This window comes from Lithobates pipiens, unplaced genomic scaffold (genome assembly GCF_037356315.1).
Source record: "Lithobates pipiens isolate NorthernLeopardFrog02 unplaced genomic scaffold, aLitPip1_a1.2 Scaffold_8, whole genome shotgun sequence".
Classification (NCBI taxonomy): Eukaryota; Metazoa; Chordata; class Amphibia; order Anura; family Ranidae; genus Lithobates; species Lithobates pipiens.
In genome coordinates this window covers 122,077,662-122,092,709 of record NW_027507903.1, presented here as the reverse complement: position 1 = coordinate 122,092,709, position 15,048 = coordinate 122,077,662, and the positions used below count along the sequence as shown (strand labels likewise).

The 15,048-nt window shown below is 47.8% G+C and overlaps 1 protein-coding gene across 1 annotated transcript in view; it reads right to left on the bottom strand.

Moving 5' to 3' along the window:
- SLC28A1 (solute carrier family 28 member 1) overlaps positions 1–15,048 on the bottom strand; it is a 119,517-nt gene that overhangs the window by 76,831 nt on the left and 27,638 nt on the right. The gene's annotated exons all lie outside the window — the stretch shown is intronic.

Sequence of the window (15,048 nt, the reverse complement as noted above, 5' to 3'; positions counted from 1 at the left end):
CTCTTGTAAAATAGAGGAGTATATTCAAGAATTGGATAACTTTATTGCTTTAAGCCAACAAAGACTTGTTACTTCCTGGCAGCCAAGTTATGGACAGATGACAAGATATCAGAATAGTAGGGATGAGCCGAACACCCCCCGGTTCGGTTCGCACCAGAACTTTCGAACGGACCCCAAATTCGTACGAACTTTAGAACCCCATTGAATTCTATGGGACTCGAACATTTGAAATTAAAAGTGCTAATTTTAACGGCTAATATGCAAGATGCTGTCCTAAAAAGGGTTTGGGGACCTGGCTCCTGCCCCAGGGGACATGGGTCAATGCCTAAAATGTTTTTAAAAATGGCCGTTTTGGCGGGAGCACTGATTTTAATGACGATTAAAGTGAAAAAAAAAAGTGAAATATTCCTTTAAATATCATGCCTGGGGGGTGTCTGTAGTATGCCTGTGAAGTACCACGTGTTTCCCGTGTTTAAAACAGTCCCTGCACAAAATGACATTTAACGGAAATAACATCATTTAAAACTGCTTGCGGTTTTAATGTTATATCTGGTTCCTGCAATATGGTTGAAAATCATTGAGAAAAATGGCATGGGTAGCCCTCCCTGCCCATTACCAGCCCCTTTGGGTCTTGTACGCATATTAAGGGGAACCCCGTACCCATATTAAAAAAACAAAATACGTGTGGCCCCCAGGCCCTATATACTCAGAACAGCAGTATACAGGTGGTGCAAACAAGACAGGGACTGTGTAGGTTTGTTGTGTTAAGTTGAATCTGTTTGTAATTTTCAACTGGTACATTTTTAAAGTGTAGCTCCAGTCAAAAAAAATATTTTTAAGCTTTTTGGAAAACATAGGGAAGGGTTATCACCCCTGTATAATTTGTTTTGTCGTCCATCTTTTTTCATCTCACTTGCTGTTGTCTCCTTCCGTTTGCAAGTAGGAGATGTTTGTAAGTTGGATGTTTGAAAGTAGGGGCCTGCCCTATATGCTCTGCAGAAATGGTGGAACAAGGTGATGGTTTTGCCACAACATTGTAAGCCCTCAAAGTCACTCTTGGTGGGCGCTGGAGCGCCCTGCTGTGAACGATTATATCAAGAATTGTAATTACATGCCATTGTTGAACAGTGGTAGAAAAATTGACCTTTGGTGGTTGTGGTGCTGGTGCCACAACACTATAAGTCCTCACAGTTACTCTGGGTGGGCACAGGAATGGGCCCTCCTGTGAAATATTATATCAAGAATTGTAATTACATGTCCCTGTTAAACAGGGGCAGAAAAATTGGGCCTTAGGCACTGGTGCTGGTGCCACCACACTGCAACCTCTCCCATATACTCTAGTTGTAGTGCAGGAATTAGCCCTGCTGCAAAGCATTGCATCAAAAATTGTAATTAATCGCCCCTGTTAAACAGGGGCAGAAAAATTGGGCTGATGGCATCACCCAGAACCAGAAATGTTCTTCCAACATATCAGGTGGAGGAGGAAGAGGATAGACAATCAACATAACAGGACAGTCACTCAGCATCAGCATAGGCAGTCTTGAAGGGATGTGATATTTCAAAAATAATTATTCGGTTACATCAGCTTCAGGTGCTTGGTAGCTGTGGGTGATCCAAGACTGATTCATCTTGGTGAAGGTCAGTCGATCAACTGATTCGGTGGACAGGCGCACCCTGTGATCTGTAACAAAGCCACCAGCAGCACTGAAGGTGCGTTCCGAAAAAACGCTGGATGCAGGACAGGCCAGTAGCTCAATTGCATACTGTGCAAGCTCTGGCCAGTGATCCATCCTCAAGACCCAGTAAGCCAGAATATTTTCGGTGGGAAAGGTGTCCAAGTCTGACCTTGCCCCTAGGTATTCCTGCACCATGTAAATCAGACGCTGGCGATGGGTGCTGGAACCGATCATACCTTGGGGCTGCGGACTAAAAAATTGTCTGAGAGCATCGGTCAGACGGCCACCTTCTGACCGATGCCTCAGCAACACGTTGTCCAGGACCAGGAGTTTGTAACCTCCCAGTCTCTGGGAACGCGTTGCACAGACCTTTCTGCAAGGCCTCCCGGAGATGTCTCATCCTCTGCTCCCTCTGCGATGGCAAGATAAGGTCGGCAACCTTACCCTTGTACCGTGGATCAAGGAGAGTGGCCAGCCAGTAATGGTCCATCTCCTTGATCCGAAGAATACGAGGATCCTTCCGCAGGCTTTGCAGGATCAGGGAGGCCATGCAGCGTAGGTTAGCTGAGGCATTCGGTCCGGAGTCCTCTGGGTCACTAAGGACAACATGATCCGCAGCTACCTCCTCCCAGCCACGTACAAGTCCACGGGTTTCTTGGGACTGTAAATCATCCCTACAAGACTGCTGCTGCTGCTGATGCTGAGTGCCAGCCTCCACCCCCATGCTGACACAATCATCTTCCTCCTCCTCCTCCTCCTCCTCTTCCTGTGTGATGGGTGGCACAGCAGGAACACTGTCTGGATAAAGGGGGCCTTGAGAGGCAAGGAAGTCCTCCTCTTCCTGCCTCTGTTCTGCCTCAAGTGCCCTGTCCATTATTCCACGCAGCGTATGCTCCAAGAGGTGGACAAGAGGTACAGTGTCACTGATGCATGCACTGTCGCTGCTCACCATCCTTGTGGCCTCGTCAAATGGTGACAGGAAAGTACATGCATCCCTCATCATGCCCCACTGGCGTGGTGAGAAAAAACCGAGCTCCCCTGACCCTGTCCTGGTGCCATAGTCGCACAGGTACTCATTGATGGCCCTCTGCTGCGTGTGCAGCCGCTGCAGCATGGCCAATGTTGAGTTCCACCTGGTGGGCATGTTACATATAAGGCGGTTCTTGGGCAGGTTCAACTCCTTTTGGAGCTCAGCCAGCTGAGCACAGGCATTAAATGATCAGCGGAAATGCACACAGACTTTCCTGGCCTGCTTCAGGACATCCTGTAAGCCGGGGTACCTGCTCAAGAACCGCTGCACCACCAGGTTAAGGACGTGAGCTACACAGGGCACATGGGTCAGTTGTCCCTGTCGGAGGGCGGAAAGGAGGTTGGTGCCATTGTCGCAAACCACCATTCCTGGCTTAAGCTGGGGTGGCGTCAACCACCTCTCGGCCCGCCCCTGCAGAGCTGACAAAACATCCGCCCCAGTGTGGCTCCTGTCCCCCAAACAAACCAGCGCAAGCACGGCATGGCATCGTTTTGCCTGCGTACTTGTGTAGCTCCAGGAACGCCTACGGAGCACCGCTGGTTCTGAGGACAGAGCACTGGAAGAGGCCATGGAGGAAGAAGAAGAGGAGGGGGTGGAGGAGAGAGGTGTGTCACAACCAATATTAGAATTTTGGAGGCGTGGTGGCGGAACAACCTCCAACACTACTACACCTTGTCCTGCATCCTTCCCAGCTGGCAGAAGAGTGACCCAATGGGCCGTGAAAGACAGGTAACGTCCCTGTCCATGCCTGCTGGACCATGAGTCAGCGGTAATATGCACCTTACCGCTGACCGCCCTGTCCAGCGAGGCAAGGACATTGCCTTCCACATGCCGGTAGAGAGCCGGAATCGCCTTCCGTGAGAAAAAGTGGCGTTTGGGGACCTGCCAATGAGGAACCGCACATTGTACAAACTCAAGGAAGGGGGCCGAGTCTACCAACTGAAAAGGCAGCAGTTGAAGTGCTAGCAATTTAGCCAAGCTAGCGTTCAACCGCTGGGCATGTGGATGGCTGGGAGTGAACTTCTTTCGCCGGTCCAGCAGCTGGGGCAGGGACATTTGCCTGCTATAATCGGACGTGGGTGTACTGCTAGCAGAGTGCCCGGAAGCACTTGGCTGTGACACACCTAATTCTACACCTTCATTCCTCTCAGAGCAGGTTTCAGAGAGGACTGAAGGTCTAGTGGGGTTGGAGATCCCAGCTGATGAGGAGCAAGGAGAGGTCCGCTTTGTTCTTTGGTGTGGGTCTTTGAGGTACGCTTGCCAATGAGCTGCATGGCAGGTCAACATATGTCTGGTCAAGCATGTGGTGCCCAAGCGGCTGATGTTTTGGCCACGCGAGATACGCTTGAGACATATGTTGCAAATAGCAGCGGTGCGATCTGATGCACTCATCTCAAAAAAGGCCCACACCAAAGAACTTTTAGAATAACGCGCAGAGGCAGCGCCCTGCACAGGCGGAGCTCTGCGGTGTGATTCAGTCGGTGTGCTGCCCCTGCCTCGTTGGACATGTGCCTCCTCCTCCTCCTCCTCCTCTCTCCTACCAGGCACCCACGTGGAGTCAGTGCCCTCATCATCCCCTCCCTCTTCATCGCTGGAGCAAACCTGGCAGTATGCTGCAGCTTGTGGAACATGACTGCCAGATTGCTGTCCTTCTTGAGCATCCCCTCTCACTGCATTCACGCTACTGCCTTCTTCTAGCTGAGTATCATCATCAGAGCCTACAAAACACTGGGCATCCTCCTGGAGCATGTACCCAACACTGTGCTCAAAGAGTTCAGGAGACTCCTCAGGAGGATGTGGTGGGTCTAGGGAAGGAGTCACTGATGATGACATTGAGAGGAGGGAAGACGATGCGTTGGCAGCTGCTTTGCTAGTACCCTGAGACTGGGTGAGAGAGGATGAGGAGGATGAAGAGGGCTTGGTCATCCACTCTACCAAGTCGTTGGCATGTTGCGGCTCAACATGTCCAGCTGCCGAAAAGAAGGACAAGCGTGTCCCATGGCCACGTGCTGATGATGACGATGCACCGCGTCCATGACCAGCACTGTTGTCTCTAGACACAGAGCCTGCTTGCCCTCTTTTATCAGCTCGCGCCTGTCTGCCTCTCCTTGCTGGCCTTCCAGACATGGTAATGGCCTGAAGGGAGTTGGGAAAACCAGCAATTGGGTAGTGTATATTGTAATGGAGGCACACACAACTTCCACTAACTCCTGCAGATGGCTCAAATAGAAAAGAGCTATGTAGGTGGATATAGCGGTGTATACTGGGTTCAGAGCATGCAGACAGCACGCACAAGCTCCTACCGCTGACTGCAAGCTCTATTTAAAACGAGCAAGATAGTTTGCTATATAGGTGGATATAGCGGTGTATACTGGGTTCAGAGCACGCAGACAGCACACACAAGCTCCTACCGCTGACTGCAAGCTCTATTTAAAACGAGCAAGATAGTTTGCTATATAGGTCGATATAGCGGTGTATACTGGGTTCAGAGCACGCAGACAGCACGCACAATCTCCTACCACTGACTGCAAGCTCTATTTAAAACGAGCAAGATAGTTTGCTATATAGGTGGATATAGCAGTGTATACTGGGCACGCACAAGCTCCTACCGCTGACTGCAAGCTCTATTTAAAACTAGCAAGATAGTTTGCTATATAGGTGGATATAACGGTGTATACTGGGTTCAGAGCACGCAGACAGCACGCACAAGCTCCTACCGCTGACTGCAAGCTCTATTTAAAACGAGCAAGATAGTTTGCTATATAGGTGGATATAGCGGTGTATACTGGGTTCAGAGCACGCAGACAGCACGCACAAGCTCCTACCGCTGACTGCAAGCTCTATTTAAAACGAGCAAGATAGTTTGCTATATAGGTGAATATAGCGGTGTAGACTGGGTTCAGAGCACGCAGACAGCACGCACAAGCTCCTACCGCTGACTGCAAGCTCTATTTAAAACGAGTTCAGGAGACTCCTCAGGAGGATGTGGTGGGTCTAGGGAAGGAGTCACTGATGATGACATTGAGAGGAGGGAAGACGATGCATTGGCAGCTGCTTTGCTAGTACCCTGAGACTGGGTGAGAGAGGATGAGGAGGATGAAGAGGGCTTGGTCATCTACTCTACCAAGTCGTTGGCATGTTGCGGCTCAACATGTCTAGCTGCCGAAAAGAAGGACAAGCGTGTCCCATGGCCACGTGCTGATGATGACGATGCACCGCGTCCATGACCAGCACTGTTGTCTCTAGACACAGAGCCTGCTTGCCCTCTTTTATCAGCTCGCGCCTGTCTGCCTCTCCTTGCTGGCCTTCCAGACATGGTAATGGCCTGAAGGGAGTTGGGAAAACCAGCAATTGGGTAGTGTATATTGTAATGGAGGCACACACAACTTCCACTAACTCCTGCAGATGGCTCAAATAGAGAAGAGCTATGTAGGTGGATATAGCGGTGTATACTGGGTTCAGAGCATGCAGACAGCACGCACAAGCTCCTACCGCTGACTGCAAGCTCTATTTAAAATGAGCAAGATAGTTTGCTATATAGGTGGATATAGCGGTGTATACTGGGTTCAGAGCACGCAGACAGCACACACAAGCTCCTACCGCTGACTGCAAGCTCTATTTAAAACGAGCAAGATAGTTTGCTATATAGGTGGATATAGCGGTGTATACTGGGTTCAGAGCACGCAGACAGCACGCACAAGCTCCTACCGCTGACTGCAAGCTCTATTTAAAACGAGTCAAGATAGTTTGCTATATAGGTGGATATAGCGGTGTATACTGGGTTCAGAGCACGCAGACAGCACGCACAAGCTCCTACCGCTGACTGCAAGCTCTATTTAAAACGAGCAAGATAGTTAGCTATATAGGTGGATATAGCGGTGTATACTGCGTTCAGAGCACGCAGACAGCACACACAATCTCCTAACACTGACTGAAAGCTCTATTTAAAACGAGCAAGATAGTTAGCTATATCGGTGGATATAGCGGTGTATACTGCGTTCAGAGCACGCAGACAGCACGCACAATGTCCTAACACTGACTGAAAGCTCTATTTAAAACGAGCAAGATAGTTAGCTATATAGGTGGATATAGTGGTGTATACTGGGTTCAGAGCATGCAGACAGCACGCACAATCTCCTAACACTGACTGCAAGCTCTATTATAAAAGATAGATATATCGCTAGCTATATAGGTGAATATAGCGGTGTATACTGCGGTCAGGGCACGCAGACAACAACCACTACAGAAAAGCAAGAACAAAAAATCAGCCGATAACGATCGGTGTATACTGTGTTGAAGGTACAAAGAACACCCACTAACTGCTACAGACGCCAACACACTACACAAGGCCGCCGCGCTGGCGGCCTTATATAGTGTGGGGCGTGTACTACACAGCCTGAGCTATGATTGGCCACAGGCATCCTGCCTGTGGCCAATCATGGCTCTCCTCGCTGCCGGCGCTGTGATTGGCCAAGCATGCGGGGTCACAGTGCATGCTTGGCCAATCATGAGCCAGCAATGCACTGCGCCATCGCAGTGCATTGTGGGCCGTGAGCACCACACGAATTTGGCGCGAACGGCCCATAACATTCGGAATTCACCGAACGGGCGAACAGCCGATGTTCGAGTCGAACATATTTGCGACTCGAACACGAAGCTCATCCCTACAGAATAGCATAAAACTACACCCTGCTATTCTGCTTCCAGCAAGCTATTGATCTTCCAGATCACTAAAGTCCAATGTACAGTGATCATCGCTAACATTCTGAGTACAGGATCCTCACTGATAACGACCCATGCTGAAACAGAAATAGAAGTTAACTGCTTTAAGAAGTAAGAAGCCATCAAAGCACAAACTGCTCAAGCTTGTGCGTAGCCAGAAGCAACTTAGGTGTGTAGCTCTTGCAAGAGCCTCCTGCAGGAGCCACTTCTCTGTTTTGCTCAGTCCCCACTGACACATCTGCTTAACCTAAGCGTTAGTATCCTACCACTCTATGACAGTACACAGAAAGTAGGCAAAGCAACTGGTGGTAGGTTAAATGAATGTATTAAAGCAATGCAGTTAAACTATACATAAATCAATGAACAGGGAGCGCTGATCTATAGGCTGGCAATAACTTTGACTGTAGCAAAGTTGAACCAAATTATAATGAGTGCAAACAAAGTTAAATTATTAGCATCAAGAAAATATAGGTCCTTGTGTGCATACCATGCATACACCCCCAATAGCGTGTGGGCATATGCATTCCTGACAAAAGTAATACCCCATAAGGTGCCTCTAAAGTACTGGCACCTAAATTTCAGTGTTAGCCGGCTTTCGTTGGGGCCCTTTAGGTGGTGCACGTGTAGCTGTCCCTTTATAAGTGTACAGTAGATAGCTAGTGGGTTACTGAACATGGAGCAGTCTCTATTGCCCTAACTGTGTCAATGTTGAGAAAAACACAGATGGCCAGCTCACCTCTCCTGGTACACAATCCGATCCAGATCACTTGCCAATTTACAGTCCTTGGAATTCAGGTTCCGGCAGCTCAGCCTCTCAGCTCTGGTGTAGGCACTTGCACAGCAGCAGGTCTTTCTAGCCCTGGGTTGCAGCATTGCAGGAGAACTATCAGTGTCTCACTTCTTTGGTACCTAGTGTTGGAACTAATGCCTCAGTGATGGGTCTGCAATTCTTTAGGTACCTGCACACAAGAGGCTTATGGTGGTTTAGTCTCTTAGCACTCCTGTGTGAGTGAATATAGACACCCCATGCAGCAGGTCCTCACTCTTCCATCTCCGGCTCTGGACTGCCCTGATCTTTCTCAATTTGCCCAGGAAAATGCTGAATGTAGGGAATCTTGGGTATTAGGGCCCAGTAGCCATTAGCATCCATTCACTTTTATTGAGCAGAACCTCTTTAAGGGCTGCATCTCTCAGAATTCATTGCAGCTGCATCATACATCCTCTCTGCCATTGATTGGTTGAAAGCTGCTGTTGCCAGGAGGGAGGAGGGGCAGAAGTGAGCTCTCATAGGCTTCTATTAGAGCAGTGGTTCTAAACTCCAGTCCTCAGGACCCACCAACAGGCCAGATTTTAGGTATTACCTTGGGGATATGCAGACTAGAATACTGCAATCACTGAGCAGCAAATTATATCACCTGTGATGTTTCAGTTATCTTGCAAACCGGGCCTATTAGTGGGCCCTGAGGACAGGAGTTGAGAACCACTGTATTAGAGTATAAGACAGGAAGAGCAAGTATACACATAGCCTGCAGCTGCACCACTCTCCTAATATTGACAGCGGCGAGGAGGGGCAAGTGGGGACTTCACAAGCTGGTGGGCACAGAAGTACAAGCCTACTCCTGTCACAGAAAAAAGCAGTGGGGGGAGCAGGGGATCTCACAGCTGCTCCAATCACCACTACGGGTGGAAGGAGAAGCAGCTTTAGCCAATCTCAGAGCCTAGGAACACACTGCTAAAGAATATGAAGACAATTGCCCCATTTTGAGAGCCTCTGATGACCCTACAAGACAGACCTGGCAATTTAACCTAAGCCAGAACAATGTCACAACACAAATTAACACAATTGCACAAAACACTTCAAATCCTATACACCAGCCAGTACATCCAACAGTAGGGTAAACTGCAGCAGTATACTATACAGGACAACCTAGGACAGCCTTTCTCAACCTTTTCAGCTCTGAAGAACCCTTTCCGGTCTCAGGGAACCCATGCTAAAAATTACTATACCCTCAACTCATTAGTGTGATGGGCAGTGGGAAAGCTCCTTACACTTGTGATGATTAAGAAGAATGACACCTTGCAGATAGCTAAAATGATCAATAGTGTCAGTGGGAACTTAACAGAAAGGCAGAAATTGCACATTGCTCAAGGGACCCCGAGCAACCTCTGGAGGAACCCTAGCTGAGAAAACCTGCAATAGCACATTGGGCATTTCTCGACATCCCAAGTTATTAACGTCATATGTGGTAACTCATGCCATAAGTGTTCATTCTGAATCCAGCTCACTAAATCACTTTAACACCTCCTAAGACTGGTCACAATGAGATTTTCAGATCCCTAGTCTTCACCTAGACTGAAACTATCTGCTACTCCAATCTCCTGCAACACCAAAACACCAGGTATTAGATACCGCCATCTCCAACAATGGTGAAGGACTATCTGTCATAAGAAGACCTGTAACAACTTATACGCCAGACTTTGCTAAGTACATGAGTTACAGAGAACCAATTAATTACAATAATTCACACCTTTCAAACCACAAGTTTGACGATCACACAGATGTACTACAGAACTGGGGATTCATATTTAAGCCAGTAGTCCAGAACCTTAACATCCCACATTTGCAAAAAGGTGATCTACTGATCAGATGGCTAGGTCTTCATTTGGTCTTCATTTGTCGTACTGTCTTAGGAGACTTAAACTGAGACTGTCCATATCCATGAACTAGACAAGGGCCCCAATCTCACATCCGAGGAGAATTTAGATTTAGTGGGAATTTCAGAGACTTGGTTTAACAGCTCTCATGATTGGCTGGCTGGCAACCATTCAAGGTTATTCCCTTTATCGCAGGAATAGAGAGGGTAAAAATGGGTAAGGGGTATGCCTGTATATCAAGAATAATGTACAAGTGAATGTGAGAGACGATATCACTAAGGGAGCTAGGGAGGAGGTGGAATCCTTATGGGTAGAGCCCCAAAGGGATGAAACTAAGGGGAAAACAATAATTATATAATCAGTATCTCTTATCCTTTGAACAGTGTGTGCACAGCAGAGTCAGCGAGATGACATCTCAAACTACTACTTACAGCAGCAAGACTGAACCTTCAATAGGTGACTCGGAATCTATTAATACTGAGATCCTGTACAACAACATTCATGTTCATCAGTTCATGGACTGTGTATCAAGATAATTTAAATCTCCATCTATTTTAATAGATACTGCAGAGATGCTCACATTCTATCATCAGTGAAACTATACCTGACAGCTGCAGAACAGTAATGTCCCTTCACGTAAAAAATCTTAATGATAGCTTCAAAAACTTTGATTCTACATTCCTGCAACAGAGTCTTGACATAAGTTAGATGTTTGTCCATCAAGACCCAAGATGATACAGTTGACAGCTCAAGCATCACACCAAGAATTCTGCTATCAGCAAAAGGACTAAGAAGCTCCTATTTCCTTCTTTGTGGATGGGAATGGTCTCCTATAATTGTGAAGAGGTTTGTTCAAACATACAGACTATTCAATAAACACAAGTGCAGTAGTATGTAGAAATGAGGCCCTGTTCATAACTAGGCATTTGTGATTGCCCTCATAATTGCCCTCATTCTGCCTGCGATCGGTCTGCAAAACTGACAAATCGCACCACACTTGTTCAGAAGCTCTTGCTCCTTTTTGATGGACAAGCTTTGTGAGATGTGGTTTGCCACGATTGCAGCATGACAATCGCAGCAGAATCATACCCACGTTTAGATGCCATTGAAAATAAATGGCACCTGAAAAAGTGTGGTGCGATTTGTCAGTTTACAGAGCATTTTGGAAGTAAATAGAAAATATAGACAACAACCTTTCCTAATAGAGGTACAGTATTATTTTAACTGCATCAGTGGCGTGTTTAATATAGTTGACCCCCGGGACAGGTTCGTTTTTAACAGTCCCCCACCCTCACTTCTTTATAGTGTATATCATAATTGTTTTCAGCAGTAATCCTTAAATTACTTTTAATACTAACAATTGGAAAAGTAAAATTAATAAAAGTAAAGACTTTCTTTAATAGGGTGCTGCAACCAAAAGAATAGACATTTTCTGCATATTGAATATAATACAATCCAAGATTCAAAAAGTAGAGCATGTAGTACACCACTGACAAACTTGGGAATAATAATGGCATGCTGATGCAGCATTCTGGTGCTGGGTTGCTAACCAATTTAATTTGCCAGTAGTAATTGTCCTGGCTAATTGTTAGGAGATCTACTGATTTCCCCCTAATTCTGGAATTGCTGCATTTTCTCTTTTGTCACTAGGTGGTGTTGTAGCTGGTGACATTAGATAGACAAGGGCATAACAAGGACAGATTATGAATGGATGGGGTGTCTCAGCCAATGGACAAGTGTGTCTTTAAGCCTATTTATTTGGGTGGAGTCAGATAATTGGGGTTCTGTGCCACCTGGACGGCTGTCTGGGTGGACGTGTGTTATGTTGCCCCGGGCTGCTAGGCTGTAAGCCTGAGGCCTATCCAGGAGCAGGAGAAGCAGTGTAGGGTTGGGACTGCGGGATTGGAGTCCAACCGAGCTGTGAAGGTTCCGCTGGGTGGGGAACCAGTTGTGGTCGAGGGTGGGGGGGAAGCTGTCACCACTAAGGGACCATCCACCTTGTTACTGTAGACTACTGTGAGTAAGCTGAAGCAAGTACCTGACCAGTCTTCTCACCAGCCAAGAACGGTAAAGAAGTGTGAATGCATCAGCCAGTGCCAAGCCAGGGACCCAGCAGGATAGCGGGGGTGACGCTTGAGGAGTATACAGAGGGATAGCTGTAGAAGAGCTCAGGGGGATCCAGTGATGACTGGGATCTGGAAGTCTAGTGGGAGACTGGGAGCTCAGTGAGTGAAGATCTACAGTGGGATACTGTGAGATAAGTAAAGGACTTTTCTGTGTTACCAAGAGTTATGTACAACTACTGTTAGTGACTGTTACAAGATTAGTTGCCATAGGAGACAGCGGTCCTACCTATACAGAAGTGTCATCCGGCTGGAAGCCTTCCACTGTTTAGGTGTCTACCTATAGAAGTCTCTGGATCTGCCAGTTACTATTGCATCTACTCAAGGGTGTCCTGGCCCTAACTCTCTCCCCCAGTTCTGTTAAGAGACAATAAATCTCTTGTTCGCATCCAAAAGTGACTGGAGCCAATCATTTATTTTCGCATTACACCCTACATGAATGGTAACCCACTTTACTAGGAAGGATGTCAGCTCTCCCTGACTCTGTAGATCACCATTAGGCCTCTAGGGGTCGGGCCCCTGCTACATTTGGCACCCAACGTGGGACAAAGGCATTATTCCTGCAGCGATCATCCATAGCAACCGGCTACAGCTACACCAGGATTTCGCCTGGCTCCACGGGAAGGTGGCAAGTAACATCTTTACTTCATATAGACTATGTTATTGTGCATTCCAACAATGTGGGGAAGAACCAACATGTCTCATTGCTCATGAATGTAAGTCTGGTCATTTGTCACTGTACGCCGGTGCTGCAGGGGGTTAAAACTGACTTCATTAAAGTTTTTCTGCGCTGCGCAGAAAAAGGGGCAGGAGCTGAGGTTTCCAGAGAGTGTGTGGACTAATCATTTGGGGAGGAGCTAGGACATAGGAGGATAAAGAAGTGCTGCAACATGTATCCAATTTTTGGATGGAGAAGGTGACGCAGATTGGAGAATGTGCATTCTGGGTGTCGTCCCTGGTCTGAGCAGAGCTAAAAGTGTTCTGACTGACACCGGTGTGCAGTACACACCTAAGAGCAGCCTTGCCTTGTAGGCTACGAAGCCTTGGGACTAATCTGCGGGAAGTGTTCCAGCTTGGCCACACACCGGCGGCCTTGGATCGTCTGTGGATGCTGCAGGGAACCCTTACTCGAGGTAGTCACACCAGCCCAACCTCTGCGGACACTAAAATCGGATTGGAACAGAAATGTCTCTATCCCAGCTGGGGACAGCATTGAGAGTCCCTCTACTATTACTCGGCTTGTGTGAGAAGCTGCTCCTCTCATCTCTGTGGCTGCTCCAGGGCCGTTTATCCCTAGAGGCCGTGGTCAGGCCCAACTGCATTCCTTGATGATGGAACTCCCTGGGGAAAGACACCAGAGTCGGGTAGGCCTGAAATGGGTGAAAGTAGTGTGCCAGTGGGGGCTGTGATACCTGTGGCCAGTAAGGGAGACAAGGTTGCTTTGCCAGTTGATGCTAGCTCGAAGTGCAACCTGCTCCGCGCTGAAGAATGCTCCACTATATCCAATTCAGACATACCATCTGATTGGATTTCTGAACTGTTCTCAGACACTTTGTCATGGACTGGAAAGTGGACTGATAGTGAAGAGGAGCAGGCATGTGATTTAGAGGAAGATGAGGCTCTTCCTGTGCAAGCTACTAGCGTGAAGATTGAACTGTCTGCCAGTGCAGTGCCACACCTGTGTGTTACTAATTCCTTTCAGGAGGATCGTTGGGTGAGTTGGGTTCCTAAAGTTCCTTTAACCAAGGCCAACTCAAATGACAAAGTTTGGTTGTAAACCCAATGTAGTTGCTGGGCACTCGGTCCAACATGCCCCTGATGCAGGGGTTTTCTGAGTTAGACTGTAAAGTGAGTATTAATAAAAACACATAGTAACTTGCATCTAGGTAAACAAGGAAGAGTACATCTGTGTGTAAACGCTCTGTCGGGCATCCATCACAGTGGTCAGTAGAAGGTATGCTGTCTCAGCCGCTCTGTGGGCTCTCCCGACCTGCAGGAAGATGGTATGATGGTGAAGAGCTGGAGAAAGGCTTGAAACATTTCCTGGATCGCAGTGCTAAGGGGGATGACCTCACAGGCGTGACATGTTTCTGGGCTGGCTCGCCCAGGTGGCGGGAGGAATGCGCGCTCCTTTTTCAAACTCCCACCACCAGGACGCTGGGCATGTCGGTGACAGAGACTGTATTTTTTTTCCGCTGTAGCAGATGGAGAAGAGAAATTTGGTGGGTACAATCTACAGCTGGTGGTGGGCTGCTGACAGATGTGCTGCTAGGACACCCTGTGCTATACCTTCATCCCTGTCAGTGGAGGCTGCTGTGAGGTAATGACTCGATATAGCAGGGGCAGACTGAAGTGGGTAAGGAGGAGGAGGAGGAGAAGGAGGGACATATTTGTGCCCCTTTTGTGTTGCTTTTAGGCGCTCTTGCTTACGTGCTGAGTGGTTGGATGATAAATGCCTTGTTAAGCATGCGGTACCCAAATGGCTGATGTCTTTGCCATGTTTGATGTGCCTGAGACACAGCTTGCAGATAGCAATAGTGTGATCTGCTGCAGATGTGCTGAAAAATGCCCAGATAGCTGAGCTTTGGGGAGTGGGCCTAGAGATAACAGCTGCAGAATGTGATGGAATAAGGTGGCTGCTCTCTTCTCTTTCTTGATGTCGGCCTCCTTGGAGTTGTGCCGCCTCACCTTCAGTTTCCTCCTATGCTCTATCTGGAACCCAAGTAGCATTAGTGACCTCATCATCATCAGCATCTCCATCTCCTCCATCATCATCATTACCACTGGTGACAACTTGGCAATACGCTGCGGCTGGCGGAACATGAATGCCAATTTGTCTACT